The sequence below is a fragment of the Sinocyclocheilus rhinocerous genome, unplaced genomic scaffold, assembly GCF_001515625.1.
Source record: "Sinocyclocheilus rhinocerous isolate Xijiao unplaced genomic scaffold, SAMN03320098_v1.1 scaffold1625, whole genome shotgun sequence".
NCBI classification, from domain to species: domain Eukaryota; kingdom Metazoa; phylum Chordata; class Actinopteri; order Cypriniformes; family Cyprinidae; genus Sinocyclocheilus; species Sinocyclocheilus rhinocerous.
Window position 1 is genome coordinate 113,786 of NW_015655987.1, and position 6,836 is coordinate 120,621.

Here is a 6,836-nt window from a genome sequence, read left to right on the forward strand (position 1 = left end):
GATAATAAAAGTTACGCCCTCTTTCTTTTGGTGAACATTTGGGCGGCGTTATGCAAATCTTCCCACATAGTGACGTAGACATGTGAGGGCGTGTTAGAACGAGCCGTTTTAGGTAGGCGTGGTTGACTCTTAACTTTTATAAAGAATATCTCTTTGGATTTGAGACTTTAGTCTTTGCAACTTTACAGATCTTCTTTATGCACCAAGAGCTTGTAACACTCCAAAGAGAAAGGAAAAATTTAAATCGCATCATATGACCCCTTTAAGAATATTCAAGTATATTCAAAAGGGACATATAATTGTATATGCCGAGTCTGGTACTCCCAGGAGAGTACCTGTACATTTAAATGCAGACAATTAAAACTATTGTAACTGTTTAAGCTAACGTTATAATGTTGTATGCTATCTCGTAAACAATCATCGTATTCTTGATAATCGATAACTTACCTGCATAGTCATGAACACATTTTTTAAACACTTATATTTTAAAGCCATATTATTTCTCAAAATTCACTTTAAAGATTTACTTTTCGTTCATGAAGATGACATGACAAATAAGCCCAAAATGCGGAAAACAGAGACTTGTAAGATGAAAATGACATGAAATCACCATTATAACCAGTAGACAGCAGTAGAGGATCACTCAGAAGCTCAGCTGCCATTTCAACTCCCTATTTTTTCCCCTCTTGCTTTTGGATTTATTATACAATGACTGTTATTACAAATTTTAGTACTTTTACTGTACTTCAGTATAAAGTATAGCAAGTGCAGAAGTCACAAAGTCTCATGTCATTTAAAAAATAAATAAATAAGCCCAGACACCAACAGCCTAGAAGGGTAAATTATTTAAAGGGGTCATATGATGCGATTAATAATTTACTTTTCGTAAATTAGGTTTCGTCATGCCTGGAGCTGATCCGTGCTGGTTGAAGTCCAGCCCGGGGTCGTCACATGTGGTTGCCGCAGGCATCACCACATTTCATTACACCAAATACACCAAATAATGTTCTTTTTAGCAGCATCATATGACCCCTTTAAATCCTTAACTAGTTTACTACAAATTAAATAAATTCATTATTTATGGTGTAATCAAATAATAATGCGTCAAATATTTTGAAATATTTTTATTTAATTTAAAAACTACATTTTTAAATGTTATCTTTAACTGTAGCAGCTGCTAAATATATTCAGCCAACAGACTTGTTGCTGCTGCAGTTGTATTACTCTGAATTTAGTCTGAATCACAGCTCTGTGTTTAACATCGGCTTGTCAGACTGTCAATCATAGCAATGACTCGCGGCACAATTTAGCGGATTCACTCGCATCATTTTTTACACTCACGTTTGTCATTCCTGAAACAGTATATACGTGGATGTTCGGTCCTCTTAGACAAACAAACATTTCTTCAAATTGTGAATGGATTATGTAGAGAAAGGGCGCTCCTGTTATATAGCACAACTGATTTTGACAGTTGACCGGAAATGATTGAGATGGCTTTTCTAAAACCAGGAAGTAACCGTGCACATAATCAATTAGGCCTATTAAAACTAGCCTATGGTTGTTATCGTCCTTGGAGTGAACGGGCCTTTAAAGGTACAGTACTAAAACACTGTGTTCAATTTTTGTTTTAGATTTTCCAACTTCAGATCTAAATTTTCCATCATGTTATCTGACCGGTGAGTTCTCCGCCGCCTTTGTGGTTTTTGTTCAAAGCCTGATGTGAACTGCTAGTTCTGGCATACAGGGTGATTTGTCTGATTTGGAGCAGATTTATGGAGTTATCTGTCTGGCTGCAGGGCTTTTCATGTTGCGGTGAAGAGGAACACGAAAGGGCCCCCCACTTTCTCTCATTTTTTGAGGATTTAACTGCGTTTGTATCAGTGTAGCTGCTTGTCGATCGTCGTGTTAGACTGTCTTTTGAAACGTGTTTTCCTTTAACTACGTTAACTATGTCAACAGGTGTGAACCCAAACATCACTCTTCAAGAAGCCAAACTACCAATAGCCAAACAAATGACAGCCAGCAGCTTTAAATCAGCCCGTTAATCATCATAAGCGATGACCATGTCAGATGTGATCAGTGTGACTGCAGCTTATTTTACAGAGCTCATAAAAACGAGCTGGCTCGTAAAAAATGATGGTGAAATTCGGTCCTGAAAGAACCTGGAGGTTTCATAAGCTCGCAGGGTTTCATAACACTTTTATTATCACAGACCTGGGCTGACTCACAAGACTATACAATCTAAACCTAACTTATGTTGTTAATCTCTGTGGGACACGGCTTCCTCTCTGCCATTATATTGTATTTTTACACCATTATTTCATCGCCCACCTGCTTTAAAATCATCCTTAACTGGTAGCTGTGTTTTGGAACATGGTAGCTGGTTTCTAGCTGGTCATTAGTTGGAAAACCATCTTGGATCAGCAACAATCCAGCTACTTTGGTAACTATAAGCATTACTGTAACTCAAACAGTAGATCATGGTGCTATCACAGGTAACAAAATGAATGAAAATGAATTATAAAAAACGTTGTGGGAATATTGTTTTAACGTGTTTCTAAAACCTTGAAATGTCCCGTCCTCTTGGTGTGATTAGAACGTCACTTTAAGGTTACAAAACATTTCTTAGAACATTCTACTACCTACTTTTTTTACCCGGAATATGTTATTTGAACATTTATTTTTTATTTATGTTATGTTTATTAACGTTAAAATGACCAGTCTTTTTCTGATTAGAACATTATTTAAAGGTTACAAAAACTTTCTTAGAACATTCATCAAATACAAAAAAAAAAAAAAAACATTGTGAGGACGTTCCAAGAATGTTGTTCTCAGCATTATGAGGCCTATATATCAAATTTTAATAAAGTTATTAGAACGTTCTATAAACATTTTGTCCTAACATTTATATAACTTTTAAAAAACGTTAGTGAAAGTTGTGAGAACATTCCGTTTTAGCTGGAATAGCAACATCAAGGTTATGGATTTGATTCTCAGGGAATAATTAACTTAATATTTTAAGTTGTATAAACTGACTTTTTCAATCGGGTTTAGACCAGACGGATCGATTCCTGGGTGAGTTGGAGAATTAAAGTTCTGTGGTTCAGTTTATTGGCTACTTGTCTTCATGGAGAAATGGACATTTATTGCTCTGGTTCTGCTCTACAGGAGGGCAGATGATATTTTTAAGGCTGTCGATAAACAGCTCGCAACCTTGACTGTGTGAAAGTGTGTGTAGAGACAGACAGAGAAAGAGAGAGGCTGTTCATATCCACATGTAAGCAACGTGTTCTGAATATTGTCTTTCAGAGAGAACACAGGCAGTATAGATTTTAGTTAACCTAGCAGGCTATCGCTTTCCTGCTGTGTAGAGTCAGAGCTGGTGGTTAATAATAAATCTCTTCTGCCCTCTAGTGTTGAGCGCTGGTAAGTCTGCTTCGTTCAAATGGTTTGTTTTAAAGCAGCAAGCACTATGTAACTTTTTCTGTGTTCAAAATTTGCCAAATGTATATAACGAGCGAGTACATCATGAATTAATCTTCCAAGCCGCGTTTTTGTCTTATTCCGAATCACTACGGTACACTTATAATAAGTACTTATAGTTGGACTATTGTAGCCTGGTCGGGTCGTCACCGCTGCGGAGTAACACATAACTGCGTGAATCGCCATAGACATAAACTTAGAGAAGTAGCTCCGGTTGGAATGTTCTTCCGCGGGATGTGTGCAGTTCTGTTTATTAACCGCTAGAGCGCCAAAAGTTACATAGTGCAATGATTGCTTTGAGTCACCACTAAAACGTTAGAAGTCGTTTAACTTGTTCTATTTTTAGGTAAATATTTTGTCATCTTAGGTTAAAGGTTTGTTTGAGTTTCATAGCGTGGCCTTTTATAACTGATTGCTTTTTTAGATCCGTTTGCTTGCTTTCTATTTTCATTCGTAATAAGGGAATTTTATTTTATTTATATACTATTATTTATTAATATTTTGAATTGGCTTGCATGTTTATATTTTCAATCTTCATTTTAGTTTTAGTATCAGTATCAGTTTCATTTTTATTAGTTTGTTTCTGTTAATATTAAGCTTTATTTTTCTTTCTTTCTTTCTTTCTTTCTTTTTTTATTATTTTGGCTTTGTTGCAAACAGCATGAATTTTGCCAAAAAAAGAAAAGAAAGAAAAAATAATTTAAACATTTCAGCCTCATTTTCCTTCATAAAATAAACCAATGGCATTCTGTAAACATACAGGCATTTAAAGGGTTAAAATCCTGAAAATTCATGATTTTTTTGTTATGATGATGGTTTTTAAAAAAAACTGTCAGTGAAAGCAGAAACATATTAATATAAAATATTTTATGACAATGTTTTGTCCATTTTTGTCCTCTATTAATCACCTCTGTGTACATTTTTTTAAATTAAATTGTTAAAACTTTTTTTTAAATTTCTATTAGTTGCAAAGGCAACTGCACATTTCTGTTTTTTTTTTGTTTACATTTTTCATCTAATATTTATATTTTATTTATTTATATTTATTATTTTATTTCTGCTTTATTTCAATGACTTAACAGTAAGAACAAATTTTTTTTCAGCATGTATCTCATTTCCACATGCTCCGCTTGTGCTGTGAATGTAATGACTCTCTCTTGCCCTTCTCTCCAGAGCAGGTGGACTCAATAACTGTCACAGTCTTCAGCGGGTGTGCCCAAGAGGGCCACCAGATGACTGTTCTGTGAGCACATGGCTTGTGTTGTGTTTGTCTGTTGCCATGTGCTCTCTCCTGTCTATTGTCTTGCCCCTCCCATCTTGTTACCTCGTTATAGTTTAAGTTGCTCCACCTGTGTCTCCCTCGTTAGCCTCCTCGTTTGGTTCCTATTTATTCTCCTGGTGTCTGTCATCCTGTGCTGATCCGTCATTTCTCATTGTGTGTGTTCGTGTCTGCATGTGTGCAGCTTTAGGCCTGCCTGTCTGTTTTTCCCACTCGGTGTGGTTTGAGTTTGTTTTTGTTTCATTTTTATTATTAAAATAAATAACCATTTCTCCTGCAATTGAGTCCTCGCTTCATCTCCCCGCACGCACCGTGACAATAACAACACTCACACAGAACATTCTGGCTGTTTGCTTTACCCAAACACAGCAGAAGCGACTCTCTGCGACCCGCACCGCTCCGCTGGAACGATTTGGGATTGTGTCTGAATACAGGGTCACGTTTGTTTGAGAACTCATGCAGAAACCAAATGAACAAACACTTTTATCTCAGCTTTTCTTTAGAGACCTTTCTCCCAGAGTGCACTGCATATTGAGAGTTTTATCTATCTATATATCTATCCATCTATCCATCGATCCGCTATCTATCTATCTATCCGTCTGTCTGTCTATTTATATATCTATCTATCTGTCCGTCTATCCGTCTGTCTGTCTGTCTATTTATATATCTATCTATCCGTCTGTCCGTCTATCTATCTATCTATCTATCTATCTATCTATCTATCTATCTATCTATCTATCTATCTATCTATCTATCTATCTATCTATCTATCTATCTATCTATCTATCTATCTATCTATCTATCTATCTATCTATCTATCTATCTATCTATCTATCTATCTATCTATCTATCTATCTATCTATCTATCTATCTATCTATCTATCTATCTATCTATCTATCTATCTATCTATCTATCTATCTATCTATCTATCTATCTATCTATCTATCTATCTATCTATCTATCTATCTATCTATCTATCTATCTATCTATCTATCTATCTATCTATCTATCTATCTATCTATCTATCTATCTATCTATCTATCTATCTGTCTGTCTGTCTGTCTGTCTATCTGTCCGTCTATCCGTCTGTCTGTCTGTCTGTCTCTGTCTATCTATCTATCCATCTATCCATCCATTCGTCCGTCCGTCCGTCCGTCTATCTATCTATCTATCTATCTATCCGTCTGTCTGTCTATCCGTCTGTCTGTCTTGTCATTCTATCTATCTATCTATCTATCTATCTATCTATCTATCTGTCTGTCTGTCTGTCTGTCTGTCTGTCTATCTTTTTGTCATTCTATCTATCTATCTATCTATATTATAATACAAGAAAATCCATATTTCAAGACATACAGTATCATATGTAATCATTTTTAGTGCCAGCATGTGGCAAAACTAAAGCAACACTAGGGCGTGTGATATCTGTGAAGCATTCGAATAAATGTGTTTGAATAATTCATTTCTTTTATCTGAACACAGCTGATGGAAGGCATCATTCTTCTGCATATGAACAGCAGAATACGATGGAAAGCGACTCCTGCACTGAAGCTCTATACGACTCTAAGGGGAATATCCCACCTTCATGTTTCTGCCCTAATCACCCACTTATTAATGGTTTCCCGACAGATAGAAGGTGAGATCATGATACCATCAAGTCCTCTTGCACCAGAATCTGTGGATCTTTGCCATCTGGGACACTTGAGCATCATGGGAAAACCACAACAACATTACTGATGAATTGAGTGCAGCACAATCACTAATGCGTTAAAGGAGAACACATGCTTTAGTAGACGTGTATTATCTATCTATCTGCTCTCACATGCCTCTGAGGTCTTGGATCATCTCACAGCAGAGGAGTTGACAGGACTGATGCTCATCCGACAGATCAGACAGATATCAGACTAAGGAGGATCCTCACGATTACACACACACACACACACACACATATCTGACAGGTAAGACCTTTCATTCTGTGGCTTTTTAACTTTATTTATTCATAAAGAAAGAGCAGCAATATACTAAAGTACAGAAATGATCTGCATATCTTTTTTTTTTTTTTTTTTGTTCTATGCA